The following is a 20212-nucleotide window of genomic DNA, read 5'->3' as shown; positions in this document are numbered from 1 at the left end:
AGCTACTAGCTCCAAGGAAGAAAGATGGGGTTTTCTACTCCAATAAAGAGTTGTAGTGTTTGAAACTCGCAGGGGGCAATTGTACACTGCCCCACAGGATCGCTATGAGTCGGTATTGACTGGAAGGCAGTGAGATGGTGTCAGAGATGGGTCAAAGGAATGTGGCATGGCAACCCTAAGAATCTGCTACAGAACCATAAAGTGCCTGGGATAGATGAGTTTATTGTGCTTGACCTTTTAAAACCATCAAACGGGCAACAGTTAGAAAGACAAACATACCAAGTGTCATTGGAGATCCGGGGAAAGCAGAGAAACACTGCTAATGATGCAGGTTTGCTGCACAGCAATCTGGCAGAGCTTAGTGAAAGCCCATTGAATGGACCCTAGGACCTAGTGAGCCCCTCCTGGGCGTACAACCAAAGAAGCGCAGTCACTGAGTTGACTTTCATTCCTCATGACCCTATCAAACAAAGCTGAATGGTCCCATGATGTTTTCAAGGCTTCTATTGGGAAGTAGACAGCCATGCCTTTATCCCACAGTGTGTGGAAGACGGCTTCAAACTACTGACCTTTGGGTTAGCAGCCAAGCACTTAATATCTCCCCCATCAAAGCTCTCTCCTGGATGTAGAAAAACAAACAAAACCCCAGTTGATTCTTCCTCATTAGCAACCCTACAAGGCACAGTAGAATTGCTGCTTTAGGTTTACAAAACTAAATTCCTACGACAGCAGACAGCCTCTCTTTGCTCCATGGAATAGCTGGTGGGTTGGAACTGCTCACCTTGGGGTTAACAGCCCAACGCATAATTCCTGGGTATATAGGCCAAGCTATTTATCCAATTCACATGGCCCTAGGGGCATTTTTACAAGAATGGTCACCACGCTGATACCTGCAGTAGAGAAGAGTTGGAGCCGAATTGGATGCCAATCAACAGACAACTGAAGAAGGAAACAAAAGAAAGATGATGATTGCTCATGACCAAGTGGCACGCAGCAGCACATGCAATTGATATGCAGCATGGCAATAACTCTTAATGACATTGCAAGGAGTTGAAAAGGTCAGAAACTGAATGAGATTTATATTGCAGTACCATTCATGGAAGCTGAAAGCCCATTCACCAAGCAGCATGGTCTAGTGCACATGGCTGTATGCCTATAAGGACACACACACACCAAGCACCCAGCAGGGGGTACTAGTCTGAAGAGGGGAATGGAAGTGATGTGAATGTGGAAAAGGAGGGACAAAACACAAGCAGGGCCTGACATTGATCAGGGTTCACGGTGTGCTATAAAGTAGGCATGATTAATCACTTCCCTGTACCAGAAGGCTGAGCTAGATTTTTAAAGCAAATCGAGTGCCTGGAACACAATGGTTGTTAGCTGCTGTTGAGTCAGCTTCCAGTCCAACTCACTGTGACAACCAGCTCCCAGTGACTCCATGGGCAATATTCTCCCTGGTCCTGCACCATCTCTTTGGTTGTGCATCAGATTGTGATTCACAGGGGTTTTCGTTAATTGGTTTTCAGAAGTAGAATACCAGGCTCTTCTTCATCGCTCATCTTAGTCTGGACACATCACAGAAACAGGTTCAGTCTCATAGCCGCACCCAACCAAGCTTCCCTATTTCAGTATCATAGCAACACAGAAATCAGTTCAGTACCACAGCAATAACCAAGCATCCCCCTGACAAATGAGTGTTGGATGCACATGAGTTGCATTGTCTTGGACTCAACCCCAGATCTCCCACATAGAAAAGGAGAATTCTACAACGGAACCACCAATTTACCCTCAGAATATAATAAGTATCCAGTAAATGGTTATTAAGAATGTGGCTGCCAGGAAAATCCACCAATTTCCTGCCAAGGCTTAACACTAATATCTTCCCCCACACACTAGAAGGCTGCAGAGGAATGACTTTCTCCATGCCAGCCCTGGTATCTAGACAAGGGACCCTAACACTGAACCACTGAGCCCCAGCAGGCTGGGGAGCAATGTCAAATTGGATGAGGGACAATCCTGGTTGAGTTAGTTCCCCTAAGCTCGTAGGGCAGTTTAGCATGTCCACAGCTGTGTTCAGAATAGCCATGCGATTACCACCGAGAGAAATTCTACATGCTTTCACACCCCATGCTAGTCGTTGCAGCCATCATTGAGTACAGTTCATGCTCATCACTATCTAGAACTCACGGTGACGCTGTGGGTGAGCCATTGGGCAGGTAACCTCAAGGTTGGCAGTTCAAAGGCACCAGTTGTTCTCTGAGAGGAAGGTGAGATGATCTGCTCCTGTCAAGATTTAGCCTGAGGAATTTTATATAGGGTCACAGTGAGTCAGGATCAACTCAATGGTGTGGGTTTGGTTTATTAGACCCACCATCAGATCATATTTAATGTATTTATTAACATGTATATTTGCCACAAATCCAATGTCTTTTATTTTTATCACTGCGTTTCAATACAATTTGTGCCTTTGTGATTCTGTATTTCATTGGAGGTATTTGGAAATATTATTCTGGGGAGTGGGCAGGTGTTCCATAGCCTTTCCTAAATGCCAAAAGGATCCATGGGGTTGCAATGGGTAAGACCCTCTAATAGAGTTTATCAAAGAGCCCTGGAGGCACAATGGTTAAGTGCTCAGCTGCTATCCAAAAGGTTGAAGGTTTGAACCCACCAGTGGCTCTGTTCTTGGAAGAAAAACCAGGCAACTCATTCTTGTAAAGATTACAGCATAGAAAAGCCTAGAGCAGTGGTTCTCAAACTTCCTAATGCCACAACCCTTTCATACAGTTCCTCATGTTGTGGTGACCTCCACAACCATAAAAAATATTCTCATTGCTGCTTCATAACTGTAATTTTGTTACAGTCACCCTGTGCAAGGGTCCCACAGGTTGAGAACCATTGGTCTAGAGAGCTCGGCACTGATGCATTGAGTCACTATGAGTTGGACTGGACTAGAAGGTTCCTAACAAAAACGCCAACAATCATTTTTTACCATGACCTTGTTAACTCAAAAAGATTAATAAGCAAATTCACAAATGAGGACATCCAGTTGCCCCTCCAAACTGGAGAAGCATGAGTTAAATGGTGACCCTGACCCCACGGTGTCCTCCAGCTGGTGCCATGCTGCCTTTATTCCTTCTGCCTCTCAGTTCTGTGGAGAAGAAGGGGAAAGGGAGGGAAAGAAAAAGAAAGAAATGAAAAGATAATTTTCCCAGCTTCTTCACATCACTGAATTGAACATTACTTTTCATAAAAGTATTATGAAATGGAAATGGTGCTTTCACTATTTTGCTTTCAGGTGATATTCAGAGACATGGTGCTGGTCATTATTTGAGCCGGGGAGGTTAGTGTGCAGATTTTCTGAATATGGTTGAGCCACATGCCCCCTTCCAGGCCTAGCATTTCCCTGGGCTATGAGAAGTTATAGACAGTCTACCCTCTTCTTCCTCTGACTTCGCTGCAAACCATGGACACACTGGTTCTGACTTGACCTGGCTCCAGTACAGAAAAAAATATCCTCCTTGCATAATTGTAGTGCTTGCATTGGAAGGCACCCAGATACAAATCTCTCTTCTGGTGGCATAATGGGTTATGTGTTGGGCTATTAACTGCAAGGTCAGCAGTTGGAATTCACCAGTCGCTCCTTTGGAGAAAGATGAGGCTTTCTTCTCCCATAAAGAGTTATAGCCTTAGATGAGTATAAAAACTCAAAATGCATTGGCAGAGATTCCACAGAGAATAAGCCTCCATTAAATCCCCTGGGACCATTCACCAGGGATGGGATTACACCCTGCTCACCGTCAGTACATCAGAAAGTGTATTGTTGCAGATATGATTAGGTTAAAAATTAACATCTTATCATTTGTCTTTACTCTTAACACGTTTTTCATTTGTTCTTTTTTTAATTTTCTGCTTTCCTTTTTATTGAAAAATTAACTAATGTCACTAAACAAGTAGAGAATTTGTTAAATGAAAATCTAATCGGTTATGTAAACTTTCACTGAAAACATAACACAATTTTATTTTTACAAAGAGTTATAGCCTTGGAAACCCAGGAGGCCGCAGTATTTTCTCTCGATAGGATTGTTATGCACCCAATGGCAATGAGTGTTGTTGGATTTTGTTTCTTTATTGTTTTCTGTAGCTATGGTGGGGTATAGGGGTTATGTGTTGGGCTGCTAAATGCAATGTCTGAAATGGCAAATTTGAAATCCCCAGCCACTCCAAGGGAGAAAGATGAGGCTTTCTACTCCCCTAAAGAGTTCCAGTCTCAGAGCAGCCAGTCCACAAAGAGAACAACATGGCTGGCCCCACTGTGAGACATGATGCCCCTCAGTGACCAAGGGTGATACAGGGGACAGCACTGGAGACACAGTGTGCGAATTGCACCTAACCTGATTCCACCACACCGAGGCAAAGTGTGGTGGAGTGCAGTGGAACAGCAAGGGAATGGAGTGGCAAGGTCCCCAGGGAATGCTGAAAGTGGACTTTGGGGCCAGGTTGTGGTGCCTCAACAGAGTGGATTGGAAAACACTCCTAAGATCCAACAAATAATCCTTGAACTAACTACAAGCTCTTCTTTCTTGATGTGTTTTGTTTTGTTCTTTGTCAGTGGTTTGTTTTTGTTGTTTTGTTGTCTGGTTGTATACTGTTGCTTTGTTTTCCTCTGTCTTGTTTTCGTGCATGTTAGTGTGTCCACAGGTCTGTCTAAATAAGAGAGGCTGGATGAACTATCTGCAGGAAAAACAACAGGACCGACAGTTCCGGGGGCACTTGGGATAGGGGGAGGTGCGGGGGGTTAGGAAGTGGTGTTAACAAACACAGGGACAAGGGAACAACATGGGACTCAATATGGTAGTGAGGGGGAAGTGGCAGGCCTGGTAGGGAATGATCAAGGGTAAGGTTACGTAAAGAAGAGGTATAGCTGTAACCCGGGTGGGGACGGAGCATGTTAGTGGGACAGGAGGAAAGTCAAGGGAGATGGAGGAAAGAGCTAGGAGTCAAAGTGCATTTATAGAGGTCTAGACAAAGACATGTGCATGCAAATATATATATATATATATATGGATGGGGAAATAGATCTATGTGTCTATATTTATAGGTTTAATATTAAGGTGGCGGCAGGACCTTGGGCCTTAACTCAAGCACTCCCTCAATGCATGAATACTTTCTTTTATTAAATTGGCACTCTACAATGCTCATCCTCCAGACACAACTGCTGAAGCCAAAGCTGGTGAACAAGTAAATGTGGTGAAGAAAGCTGATGGTGCCCGGCTATCAAAAGAGATAGTGTCTGGGATCTTAAATACTTGAAGATAAACAAGCGGCCATCTAGCTCAGAAGCAACAAAGCCCACATGGAAGAGCAGACCAGCCTGTGCGATCACGAGGACCCGAAGGGATCAGTTATCAGGCATCAAAGAACAAAAAAATCACAGCATTGGCTGCACACCTCCATGATACGATTGCCAAAGACAAACTTGTGCATAAGCAAATGTGGCGAAGAATGCTGATGGTGCCCGGCTATCAAAAGAGATAGTGTCTGGGGTCTTAAAGGCTTGAAGGTGAACAAGCAGCCATCTAGCTCAGAAGCAAAAAAGCCCACATGGAGGAAGCACACCAGCCTGTGCGATCACAAGGTGCCAAAGGGACCAGGTATAAGGCATAATGCAATATATATATATATATATATATATGGTATATATATGGTATATATTATATATATATATATATACACATAATAGTGAATGAAGGGGGAAGTGCAGAGTGGAGACCTGAAGCCCATTTGCTGGCCACTGTAGATCCCCTCACAGAGGGGTTTAGGAGAGGAGATGGGTCAGTCAGTGTGCGATGTAGTACCGATGAAAAACACAGCTTTCCCCCTGATCCTGGATGCTTCCTCCCCCCAACTACCATGCTCCGTATTCTACCTTGCAGGACTGGATAGGGCAGAGGTTGTACACTGGTACATATAGGAGCTGGAGGCACAGGGAATCCAGGGTGGATGATACCTTCAGGACCAGGAATGTGAGGGGCGATATTGGAAGAGTAGGGGGTGAGTGGGTTGGAAACGGGGAACAGATTACAAGGATCCACATGTAACCTCCTCCCTGGGAGACAGACGGCAGAGAAGGGGGGGGAGGGAGACTGCAGATAGGGCAAGATATGGCAAAATAACAATCTGTGGATTATCAAGGGCTCATGAGGGAGTGGGGAGCGGGAGGGACGGTAAAAAAAAAAAAGAGGACCTGATGCAAAGGGCTTACGTGGAGAGCAAATGCTTTGAGAGTGATTAGGGCAAAGAATGTACGGATATGCTTTATACAATTGATGTATGTATATGTATGGATTGTAATAAGAGTTGTATGAGCCCCTAATAAAATGTTAAAAAAAAAAAAGAGTTCCAGTCAGAGAAACTCACAGGTGCAGTTCTACCCTATCCTATAGATTCGCCATGAGTCGGCATCAACTGGATGGCAGGAAGGACACATAACGATTCAGACCTGGGCTTAGTTTGGGTTCTCACTGAAGCAGACCCTGGCCAAAGACTTAAAGGCAATGAACTTATTTAGGAAACTCTGAGCATGCAGGTAATGATGTGGCATTGTGAGCCAGTGGAGGGAAGGCCACCGATAACAAATAGATTGTGAATCCAATTACAAACCTGGGAACCTGCTGCTTAATCACTTAGGAAGTCTCCAGGGGTAGGTATAGCGCACGCCTCTCAGAGTTTTGCCATCCAAGGAGTGAGGGGCCTGGTCAGGGCTGTTCCCAGGGGCATATGTTCCTCAGCACATTCAGCCAGCACCAGCAAAGGGACCTTAAGAGCTGGCCCTTGGTGACTGAGGCGAGTACATGGAATCAGGAATTTGGGACTGAAGAGAAGGAGCACTGGGAGTGTCTGCTACAGATTGGAGACTGGAAAGTCCACTCGGTGCTCCTCAAGGGGACAGGCGCTCCCCTCTCTGGATCTCACTTTTAACATCGATACACAAAGGTCGATTCTGTGAGGGTCACAGACTGGGGACTCCCATGGCCAAATGAGGACCTGTGTGGACTCTGGTTGGCCTGCTTATTCACTGCCATCTAGAAGACTCCAACTCACAGTGACCCTGTAAGACCGAGCGGAACTGCCCCTGTGGGTTTCCGAGGCTGAAATTCTATATGGACTAGAAGGTCTCATCTCTGCACAGCCCCCCACCCTATCCCCCACCCCCCGCTCCCCCAGTGTGACTGGTGGTTTCAAACTACTGACCTTCTAGTTAGCTGCCCAACACATAACCCACTGTGCCATCAGGGCTCTTTGGCCTACTTGGCTTCTATCCAATGTTATTGAATCGCCTTTGAAAAAATCAGGAGGTTTTTCAGAAAACAGGAATTTTGACTTTCTCTAGAAAAATCGATCTGGCATCACTGGAACCTAAACTAGAGGATCCACAATTCCACGTGGCTCTGGGAATCTCAACATTTCTTCCTCCTGCTCAAAGTAAAATGGTTTAAGGGGACCTTTCACAGCTGGTGGGCTGGTCTCCTTTCTAGAAAGTTGCCTCTGTAAAGAAAATGCATCTTTCTTCCCTTTTACCTAGTTGGGGGTGGTGAGGGTAGCAGGAGCCATTGGGTTAAGAAAAAACAGTCCAGGTAGCTTCAGTCTGCCCTGCCAGGGCTTTAGAGGCCAAGCCTTTTTTGCTCCAGCTGACTGGCCTGCTGTTTCCAGGGCAGCCCCACCATCTGTTCCCAGATGCAGGGAGGGAGCCGACTTTCCTTCATCACACCTGCCCCAAACTCAGGCCCAGAACTACTGTCTAAACACAGAACAACTTTTGTCTGTGGCCAAATGTGGGACCCCAAATTTCTTCCCTCTTTCCCGATACTCCTTCAGTGACTGGATGACCTGGGCCAGGCTGAGATGAATTAGCTTGCTCCTCACAGCTGGCTGCTGGGTTCCAGTCAACTCCCAGAGGCCACTGGCTGTGCCCATCAGTAGAAGTGGGAGTTGAGAACCCTCAGCTCTTGGCTGAGCAGCTCTGTCAGTCTGTAGCTGTTGACTGTAGCTGCTTCTGACAGCCAGTCTAGCTGGTGCTTTAAGTCATTTCAGTCGCTCCACCTCAGCTGTGATTAGTCTAGTCTCTGTAGCCTCAGAGGGAGGGGAAAACAAAACACCTCAATGACTTTGAATCAGAGTGGGTTATCCTCTTTTAAAAGGCAGAAAGTCTGAATTGGAGGATATTTTTGGGGGGTCTCTTTTATGCCTTTCACATTTATGAAATAAGAACTAACAGTATTTGTTCCAGTAAGTGGATCAGAACCACCTAAGGGCACACTCCTCCCACCAGGCCACGCCTCCCTAAGAATAGAGGTCCATCACTTGTCTGGCATTTTGTGGTACTGTGGTGACTTTTGTTTTGTGAGATACTGGGAGCTATGTGATTGGCATTTCATATACCAGCAGGGTCACCCAAAGAGCTTCCAGACAAAGAACAGACAATGAAGAAGGAATTGGCTGCCTGCATGGGAAGAATGAGCCATTGAAAACCCTATGGATAGCAGCAACACTGTCAGTTACTAGACCCCCCATGAACAACAGAAGAACATTGTCAGAACGTTTGCCAGAAGATGAGCTCTTCAACTTGGAAAGTACTCAAAATACGGCTGAGGAAGAGGAAGAGCTGACTTTTCATAGGCAAGTCGACCATAATGATGCAAATCGAGTATAGCCATCAGGACCTTCATTTGCTGATGGGGCACAACTCAAAATGAGGAGAAACAGTTCAAATCGTCATTAATAATTGAAACTTGGGATGTATGAAATATGAATCTAGGGACATTGGAAGTCATTAAAAATGAAATGGAATACATAAAGATTGATATTGTAAGCATTAGTTAGCTGAAATGGACTGATATTGACCATTTTGAAACAGAAAATCTTATGGTTTACTCTGCTGGAAATGACACAATCAAGAGAAACAACATTGCATTCATCATCAAAAGGACATTTTAAGATCTATTTTAATGTACAATGCTATCTTTGATAGGATGCTATCTAGCCCCCTTCAAGGAGAACCAATCAATACAACTATTGTTCAAATTTATGCACCAACCACCCAAAGCTGGTGATGCAGAAATTGAATAATTCTACCACCATATTCAGTCCCAAATTTGTCAGACTTGCTATCAAAATGCTATTGGAATGCAAAAGTTGAAAACAAAGAGGAAGGATCAGTAGTTGAAAAATATGGTCTTGGTGATAGAAACCAAGCTGGAGATCTCATGACAGAGTTTGCAAGACCAATAAATTGCTGATAGCATATACTATATTTTCCAGCTTCTGTTCTTTCCTCTTTGGTTCCAACATTTGCACTCCAATCACCAATAATTATCAATTTATCTTGATTGTATGTTAGAATTTTGAATGATTAATGATTTCTTCAAACATTTGATCAACAACAAAAAAGGTGACCATAAATGTGGACTTCTCCAGATGGAATACACGGAAATCAAATTGACTACACCTGTGGGAAGAGACAATAAAAGAAGCTCAATATCAGCAACTGAAACCAGTCCAGGGACTGACTGTGGAACAGATCAGCAATTGTTCATATGTGAGCTCAAGTTGAAGTTCAAGAAAATGCAAACAAGTACACGAGAGTCAATATACAACCTTGATAATAACCCACCAAATTTTGAGAACATCTCTGAATAAAGCACAGTGTCATTTAAAAAAATGGAAATAAAGAAAAGATACAAGTGCATGTCAGAAGAGACTCTGAAACTTACTCTTAATCAGAGAGTAGCTAAGGCATATGGAAGAAATGATGAAGTAAAGAGCTAAATAGAAAATTTCAAAGGACAACTCGATAATACAAAGTAAAATATTATCACAAAATATGCAAAGGCCTAGAGTTAGAAAACCAAAACAGAACATATTCAGCATATCTTAAACTGAAAGAACTGAAGAAAAATGTCAATTCTCGAGGTGCAATATTAAAAAATTCTATGGGCAAAATATTGAATGATGAAGGAAACATCTGAGGAAGATGGAAACAATATGGAGTCACTGTATCAAAAAGAATAGACCAACATTCAACCATTTCAGGAGGTAACATATGAGCAAGAACCAATGGTCAGGAAAGAAGAAATTCAAGATGCATGGAAAGCACTAGCCCAAAACAAGATGCCAGGAATTGCTGGAATATCTATTGAAATGTTTCCACAAGCTGATAAAGCACTGGCAGCACTCACTCATCTATGTCAGGAAATTTGGAATACAGCTACTTGGCTAACAGACTGGAAGAGATCCATATGTGTATACATACCAAAGAAGGGAGACCAACGGAATGGTCAAATTATGTAACACTATCATTGGCATCACATGTGAGTCAAATTGTACTGAAGCTAATACAACAACAGTTGCATTAATTCATTGACAGAAAGTTACCATATTCAGCATTCAAGAGCCATCGTGGCACAGCGGTTACAGGTTGGATTGCAAACCCCAAGGTCAGCAGTTCAAAACCACCAGTCACTCCGTGGGAGAAAGGCAAGGTTTTCTACTCCCATAATGAGTTGCAGTCTCAGAAACTCACAGGGGCAATTAATTCTACCCTATACTATAGGGTCAGGATGAGTTGTCATCAACTACAAGGCAGTGAGTTTGGTTTCCCAGAGATTTAAGCCAGATTCAGAAGAGGATGTGGAACAAAGGATATCAGATATCAGATGGATCTTGCCTGAAAGCAGTGAATACCCTAAAGATGTTTACTTATGTTTTATTAACACCCAAGCTATCTGACTGTGTGGATCATAAGAAAACATGGATAGTTTTGAGAAGGGAATTCCAGAACACTTTGTCTTGCTCATGTGAAACTTGTACATGGTTTAAGAAGCAGTAGCACAAATAGAACAAGGGTAGATTGCATGGTTTAAGAATCAAGAAAGGTGTGCATCCAGGTTGCACCCACTTATTATACTTTTTCAATCTGTATGGTGAGCAAATAATCAGAGAAGCCAAATTATATGAAGAAGAACACAGAATCAGATATGGAGGAAATATTATTAACAACCTGCTATATGCAGACGACACAGTTTGGCTTGCTGACAAGGATGGGGGACTTGAAGCACTTGCTGGTGAAGATCAAGGATTGCAGCCTTCAATGTGGGATACAACTCAACACAAAGAAAACCAAAATCCTCACAACTGAACCAATAGGTAACATGATGATAAATCGAGAAAGACCTGAAGTTGTCAAGGATTTTGTCTTGTCTGGATCCACAAGCAATGCTCCTGGAAGCAGCAGTCAAGAGATGAAAAGATACATTGCACTGGGTAGATCTGCTGCATAAGAGCTCTTTAGAATGTTGAAAAGTTAGGATGTTACTTTAAGCAGGAAGTACACCTGATCCAAACCATGGTATTTTCATTTGCCTCATCTGCATGTGAAAAGCTTGCCATTGAGTGAAGAAGACCCAGGTAAACTGTATGAATTTGAACCATGGTACTGGCAAAGAATACTGACAGTACCATGGACTGCCAAAAGAACAAACAAAATCTGTCTTGGAAGTACGGCCAGAATTCCCATTAGAAGTAAGGATGGTGAGACTTTGGACATGTTGTCAGTGGAGACCAGTCCCTGGAGAGGCATCATGCTTAGAAAAATGGAAGGGCTGTGAAAAAAGGTTGAAGGCCCTTGAAGAGCTGGATTGACACAGTGACTACAACAAGAGGACTGAGCATAGGAACACTTGGGTGGATGGAGGAGGAGCTGTTATAGTTACATTCTGCTGTGAATAGGTTTGCCATGGACCAGAACCAACTGGATGGCAAACTAACAACAACAACAGGGAGAGACATTAAAAAGCCAAACTCACTGCCATTGAGTTGACATTGATTCAGAACAACCCTGGAGGACAGGGTAGAACTGGCACCCGTGAGTTTCCCGAGAGTGTAACTTTTCACAGGAGGGGAAAGCCTCTTTAAGCTACTACTTAGCAGCCCAGCCCATCACCAGGGCTCCACAAGGATAGAGAGAAGCACTGTTAGGGCTGGGTAGGGCAGAGGCTGTACACTGGTACATATGAGGGCTGGAGGTACAGGGAATCCAGGGTGGACGATACCTTCAGGACCAAGGGTGTGAGGGGCGATGCTGGGAGAGTGGAGGGTGAGTGGGTTGGAAAGGGGGAACTGATTACAAGGATCCACATGTGACCTCTTCCCTGGGAGAGGGACAGCAGAGAACCAGGGAAGGGAGACTCCGGATAGGGCAAGATATGACAAAATAACGATGTATAAATTACCAAGGGCACATAAGGGAGGGGGGGAAGGGGAGGGAGGGGGAAAAAAAGAGGACCTGATGCAAAGGGCTTAAGTGGAGAGCAAATGCTTTGAGAATGATTGGGGTAGGGAATGTATGGATGTGCTTTATACAATTGATGTATGAATATGTATGGATTGTGATAAGAGTTGTATGAGTCCCTAATAAAATGTAAAAAAAGAAAAGAGGAGAAAAAAATGATTAGGGCAAAGACTGTACAGATGTGCTTTATACAATTGATGTATGTATATGTATGAACTGTGATAAGAGTTGTATGAGCCCCTAATAAATTGTTAGAAAAATGATCCTCAATTCTATCTGAATCCTTGCCAGAGCTGCAAGTTGCCTTAATAAACACGAGCAAAAAAAGTACCTCTGGCAGCAGACCGCTCAGGTTCAAATCCAGGCTCTCTAACTTATTGACTATGTGACCTTGGGCAAACCTGGACCTCTCTGTGCTTCCAAAGATTCACTTTCCAAAAGGGAAGTCATAAGCCAACTTTTCTTATTCCTCACTGGGTTGCTTTGAAGATGAAATGAGACATCTGTCTAAAAATGCTTCTGACCATCCCTTGGTTCTCAGAGCTCCACAAATGCCATGGATTATTGTTATAAGGTTATGAATGATTTTTTTCCAAGGGTAGTGCAAAGATTAACATCAGTGCTACTTCTCTCTGACAAAATATAAATCCAAATTTCTAAATAGCAGGGGCTGAATGGATGCGCTGTTAACAGCATCTTGCTTTTCTCCCATCACTTGTCACAGTAAATCTGATAAAAAATGCTAGGCTAGGGCCTGCAGCCAAGCCCCTCACTGGCAGCGTGGAGGACCTCAGGTTGTTGGCAGGCCAAGGGGCATCACAATGGCAAGAGGAGACTCCACAAAGATCCCCTGATTCCTCCCCCACGCACCCCTTCCCCACGTTCAGGGTTAAACGTCAAAATACTATTTTTTTGTCACCTGGTGAAATAATGAGCCCCCCATTCCCGTTGCCTTGGTATCATCAGAGTGCAACAGCCACGGGGGGTAATCGCTGTCTCCGTGTTAATGCTGCTCAGTTCAAACATTTTCACAGGCCCTGGCGAAATGAAACCCGTGCTTACTACCTAGGTGGAGTTTGAGGCGATTCAGCCCATTTGCTTCTGCTGAAGAGGCTACCTCAGAAAAACAGGAAATAAAAACATAGAGGGTGCCATTGACATTAGGTTTCTCATTTTCTTCCTCTCTTCCCTACCTTCCTTTCTTCTTCTTGCCCTTCTCTTTCTCTTTTCTTCCTTCCCTCCCTTTGCTCACGTCTTCCTGCCTGCCTTCACCTTCCATCTTCCCTCCCACACTCCTCCATTTCTTCTTCACTCCTCTCTCCCCACCGCCACCTTTCTCCTTTCCTTCCCTGCCTTTTTCCTTCAGCCTCCCAGTCTCCCTCCTTCACTCTCTCCATTTGCTCCTTCCTTTCCCCACCTTGTTTTCATCCAGTGATTTGTACTCCTTTCTTCCTCTCATCCCACCCCTCCCCATTGCTGGAGAAACATCAGTTCCTTGTGGCGCTGGTTTCTTGGCACCAGACCCTGTTCTTTGGGTGTTCACAAGTCTGCGTCCTGTGTGCAAACATAAGACAGACATATGATCAGGGTTGGACAGAAGATGGGATTTGACAGGTGTACTGCATCCCAAATCTCCAGGAGGCAAAGGTAAAGTCAGGCTCCTGCCTTTAAGGTTATGTTTCCCATTGTAACTGCATCCCACAGAGGCTCCTGCCTCCTGGCCACCTGAGGCCTGCTGCCTGCCTTCCTCTAGCTCCTGGGGAATTGGGGCAGCAGTGGCAAGAACAACAAAAATCCCCAGGAGTTGACAAGAAGGGAGGCTGCCTTGCTCGAGAGACGGCCCCCTCACCCACCTGCATGTTGTTGAGATGCAGGTTCTCATCCCTGTGGCTGGGCAAGAAATGCTCCCTCCCCAAACGCAGTGGCTTCAAACAAGGACCATCATCGTGTGGTTGCTGGGACGCCACTGGGTCGTGCTTGGAGTCTCCCATGAGTTGGCAGTCACATGGGAGCTGGGGCAGGGGCCTCTGTTGACTCCAGTGCCTACACGTGCACTCAGAGGGCTGGCAGCTGAAGCTGGCCGTTAGCTGGGTGCTTAGCTGGGTTGTTGGTTGGAGTGTCTCCATGTGGCCTTTCCAGGCGGCTCAGGCTTCTTTCAGCATAGTGTCCGGGTGCTGAGAAGTGTCCTGAGAGGTAGCACGTGGAGGCTGGACATTCTAAGGGTGAGCACTCAAGAAGAAGTCTTTGAAGGGATTTTTCAGAAGCTGTGAAGCACTTTGTGGGAGGGAAGGGGGTTGCCCAAACTAGATGTCACAGTGTCATCTTCTCCATAATCTATTGGTCACAGAGGTCATGAAACATCCCAATTTAAGGGCAAATGGCATAGACTCTACCTTCCTATAGGTAGCCTGTCAAGGAATTTGGGGGTCACATACGAAGACTGGGAGACCCTGGGTGGCAGAAATGGTTAAGGACTCATCGTATCAAGAGGTGGGCAGTTGCACCCCTCAGAAGAAATAACTAATGGCCTGCTTCTAGAAGCCCACAGGCTTGAGAATCCTGTGATGTGTAGTTTCTCCCTGGCACCCAGGGGGTCCTCGGGAACCAGAACCAACATAACAGCAACGGGTTGGGTTTTTGTTGGTTTTGTTTGGGCTAATATTAAAACGACTAGTATGAAATTATATATGTATTGTGTTTAACTCTCAGGACTCTGATTATGCTGAAGTTGAACAAAACCGTCTGTCTCTTCTATGAACGCCAGCCGATGGAGGCAAAGGGTGAGGGTCTAGAGGAAGAATGAATGTCACATTCCCGTCCTTATGTTTCAGTTGTCCTTAAAGGGCACAGGGGACAAACCAGATGTCTTTGATATGATTTTAGCCTAATGATGTGCTAGTATGATGATGAGCAGCCTGAAAAGTGGTTTTAACTAATGTGATCCAATATTTGAAAAGTTGACGATTTCACATCGAATTTTATATTCTCAGCATCTCAGTTACAAACAGAAAATCAGGCCTTAAAATCCTTGCATTTCCCCAAGGCAACAACAGTCTGGAGCTAGAATTTGAATGTCCCCTGTGGATGAGCTGACACGTGCCTGTTAACCACAGTCCCCATCCATCCCTATTGCCCCCAACACAGATGTTGGCTACAAGTATCCTTTATCTATATGGCTAAATAGGTTAGTTGGTTTGGATTGGGTTGCTAGTTTTTCCTGTTTTGTTTTGCTTACTTTTGATTTTGGGGGGGGGGGGCTAGGAAATGGTGTGTATTTTGGTACCATGTCTTCCAAAGCGAGAAAACCAAACCCAGTAAGCCAAGAAGGTCAAACAGTCTAGATTAATGATGAAAGGAGGAGCCCTGTTGGTGAGGTAGATTATGAGTTGGACTTCTAACTGCAAGATCAGAAGTTCGAAACTCCCCCCACCCCAACTCCACAAGAGAAAGATGAGCTTTTCTACTCCTGTAAAGATTTACAGACTTGAAAACCCACAGGGGCAGTTCTATACTCTGTCCAAAGGGTTGCTATATGTCAGAATTGATTCCAGGGTAGTGAGGTTTTCTTGATTGATATAAATAATTTTTGGTGAGTATTGAAAAAACCAGTCAATATTATTTTTAATACACATCAAAGAAGGTCCACATTAATTGTTCACACAACCCTGCCACCTTCTTTCTTTATTCCCTTGCCTCCCACTCTCCTTTCTTCCTCCCTATGGTCTTTTATCTCATTCGTTTTCTTTCAAGGGTTAGCCTAGGAGTGGGAACGTCTGACTAATTCTTAACCAAAAGACTAAATTGGTTTTATTGTTGGTGTTATTACTTGGGTTACATTTTTTTCTTTTCTCTTCTTCTATTGGTTTGTGTCATGTAACCCAGAAAATGGGGAAACATTTGGAATATCAAAACACTATCCTTTCTCAGTAGACTACAAGCATTAAAGGCAACAGAGATAAATACTCCAATAATAACAATAACATACAAGGATAGCTAGAGAGATAAATAGATAGATAGAAAAACCACAAAATCTGAGCAGTTGTGGGAAGGAGAATGGGAGTAGCCCCATGAATAAATATAGGTTTGCCAGAGTATAGTTCTATATACATATTAGCATATACTACAAATATGACCATGAATATAATAGTGCATCCAGGAGGCATAGTTATGAAAATGTCTTAGCTAGAACAAAACCCCTTGAGGGAGCGTGTCCTAAATATCGGGGATCAGGAACATAGCTCTGAGAGACCTCAAGATCAATTGGTACAAACTAGCTCACAAAGACAATGTTCTGTATGCATCAGGGAAGTGACTGGGGTCTTCAAAAGCTAGTGAGTAGCAAACTAAAAGTCGGTTCTTGGTCTCACCCTATGTGTTGGACAGGGTTCTCTAGAGAGACAAAACCATATTGCTAGTAATTATATATAAATATATTTATAAAGCTAGATATGCAATACAAGAAATGAACCACTAAATTATATACAGATAGATAACACAAGAAACTAACAGTTAAATTATAAAACAGTGAGACACTAGCAGTCCTTTAAGGCTTGAGAGCCGCCAGTTGCCAGTCCCTTTCTGTAGAGAGAGCTGGGCTATATATACCCAGGCAGCAAACAGCAAGGCAAGTCACCAACTGTCACCAACTGTCGGTCCCCAGCTCCAGAGACGAACATTCCAATCCTGTGGGATTAAATGGACCTCAACTTACAGCGACACAGTCCACAAGCTAGGCATCCCACAGGTAGTGTACCCCTTTAAATTGAGGCACAGAACAAGCAAGGCGAGGCTCACGAAGCCATTTATCCCTCTGCCCTTCGATTAATCCTACTTGTGTTTATCGGCCAGGCTGGCACAATAACCTATTGCACCCTGTCTGGAGCAAATAACATTGAAGAAGCTCAAGATGCCTGGCAACAATTAGTCCAAATCAGTAATGGACTATGCGTATACCTCAGCCTCTATGATGCTAAGGTCAGAAGAACTAAATGGTGCCTGCCTATCACAAACAGCTGCTCTGAAAGGGATCATGGTACATGGTCCTAGATAGAGTGTGGAGTAACGTGTAAGAAAACTGAAAGTCATACTACTACTACCAATAGTAATAATAATAATGATAAAAGATGAGGTTTATTGGTTAGATAGACTAGTGAGATCCCCACTACTATGGTCCTTCATCACCCCTCAGGTCTGGAACTGAATTCAACCCTCTGAAAAATAGACAGGTTTATAAAGTGAACCTTATGAGAAAAGATTGCAGACCTCAGTATGGATTACAACTCAATGTCAAGAAGACACACATCCTCACAACTTGATCAATAGGTACCATGATAAATGGAGAAGTTTGTTGTTGTTTTTACTTGTTGTTATTTGTTGAAGATGTCACGGATTTTTGTCTTGATGAAGTCTATAATCAATACTCTTAGAAGCTGCAATCATGAGATCAAATGACGCATTCCATATGGATACATTTGGTGCACAATACGTCTGTAGAGTGCTAAAAAGCAAGGATGTTACTTTGAGGACTAAGGTGCACCTTACCCAAGCCATAGTAATTTAAATTGCCTCATAAGTATGTGAAAGTCAGACATTGAATAAGGAAGGCTGAAGAAGAATTGATATGTCTGAATTGTGGTGCTGGTGAAGAATATTCAAAGTAACATGGACTGCCAAGGGAACAAACAGATCTGTCTTAGAAGAAGTATGGTCAGAGGGCTCCTTAAAGGCAAGGATGGTGAGACTTCCTCTCACATACTTTGGTCATGTTATTAAGAGAGACTAGTCCCTGGAGAAGGACATCATGCCAGGTGAAGTAGAGGGACAGTGAAAGAGAGGAAGCCCCTTAAGGAGATGGATTGACAGTGACTGAAACAAGGGGCTCAAGCTTGGGAACAATTAGGAGAATTATTCAGGGCTAGGTAGTGTTTCTGAATGTTTGGCATAGGGTCAATGTGAGTTGCAACTGGCTCAATGGCACCTGATAAGAACAACTACACCAAAATGAATCATAGCACTGAGGAGCACACATTCCTCAGAACCATCAACCATTCAAAAGCAAATAGGCAGTATTTGCCCAAGGCCAAATTCAAAAGGCAGGCAAGGTTAGGGGAGAAGGGTGAATGAAAACAGGAAGCAGAGTTTCAATGGCATGAGTGATATTACATTGCAGGAGATTGTCATCAATGTCACATTACAAAACATGTATAAATTGTTACGTGCAAAGCTGATTTTCTCTGTAAATCTTAACCCACCTTACAATAAAAAGTTTCTTTTTTTAAAACAAAGACACCGTCGTTCATATTATAGACACAGCCAAAGATCTCCTGGACAATCCTAAAATGATCTCCCAAATGATTTGGGTAGTTAGCCCTCCCCAGGGAGTTCTACCCATTGAAACGCTGGGCGGTTATGGCTGCAATTATATTTCAGGCCAGAAGAGGCAGCAGAGGCCTGGTTGTTCAAATGCTACAAAACTACCAGACAATGGGCAAACAGTTTCTTTCCACGGACGACTAGCGGCTCTGTCATATCCATGTCTGGTGTTCAACACTTGGCGACAGAATCCAGCCCGCTGGGTTTGGGTGGGGTCTGTTTCTCACCCATGCTTGGCTTGGGATTGTCCTATGGCATCCACAAAGTGGAGTCCTTTCCTTTCTGATGTCCCGAGAAAGCTGTTTTCTCCTTTTTCTCTCTCTGGCCCTCTTCCCAAGAACCCTGGGGTTCACTCTGCTTTCCTCTGGTTGGTGTTTCTCAGGCAGTTACTTGACCTCGGTTCATCTACTGCAGGTGACCATTAGCAAGTAACTGTACCGTCCTTGGATGGTATTGTTCATGAGCTAGGCTGCGAACTACGGGTTAAAGGTTTGAGTTCACCCAGAGGTGCCTTCCAAGAAGGGCCTGGTGATATGCCTCTGGAAAAAAACCCACCCCAGCCATGGAAAATTCGGACTTCTCTAACACACTTGGGCTCTCCATGAGTCCGAGTTGACTCAATGGCAATTGGTTGCTGGTATTCCTGTAAGTAGAAGACAACAATCTTTAAGCAGTCCCTCTTGGATTCATGGGAGGAGGATGGCTTCCTCTGAGAGAACTTCTCAGGGCTCCAAGGGCTCAATGATCTTACAAAAAATGAGAGAAATTATGATCCTGATGACAGATGATATTTCTATGCAGGCCTCGTTTCAGGATGCTCAAGTTTCCAGGTCTTTCCCTAACTCACAGTGGAGCCCTGTGAGGTTCCACATAGAAGGGCACCCTTGCTCCCAGGACCTGGAGCCTTGTAGCTGAGCAGAGCAGTCATGATGAGAAAGAGGACCCAAGGGGGAAGTAAGGGGGCTGCTTCACTTGTTTCAGTGTCAAGCAAACAAATGTTTTGGCAGGAAATTTCTCTTCAAGAGTGTTCTGATTTCTTGAAGGAAATCTTTTTCTGAACCATTTCCTCAGGGGAAAACCACTCAACTACCTCGGGAAGGAAGATTTTTCTCCTTCCAAGCTTACCAGGCTGTGCTAACTCACAGAGGAGGTATGACTAGCAGGCAATGAAACTGATTTCCAGACTCCTATGAAAATCAGCAAGTGCTCGGCTGCTAAGTGAAAGGTCGGCAGTTGGAAAACCCCAGCTGCTCTGCAGGAGAAAGTGGTGGCTGACTGTGTCTGACAAGATGACAGCTTTGGAAACCCAATGGGGCAGTTCTCCTCTGTGTTCTACAGTTGCTTTGAGTTGGAGTGGACTTGACAGTGATAGATCGGATCTTTTTCCCCATGAAAATCAGCTTTCACGAATACATGTGCATTCATGGATGTCTGTGTCTGCTTTGGCATGCATGTGCACATATGTGCCTATTTGCACGTGGATGAATACGTCTG

Source organism: Tenrec ecaudatus, chromosome 12, assembly GCF_050624435.1.
Source record: "Tenrec ecaudatus isolate mTenEca1 chromosome 12, mTenEca1.hap1, whole genome shotgun sequence".
Taxonomy (NCBI): domain Eukaryota; kingdom Metazoa; phylum Chordata; class Mammalia; order Afrosoricida; family Tenrecidae; genus Tenrec; species Tenrec ecaudatus.
Note: the sequence above shows the minus strand (reverse complement) of the source record.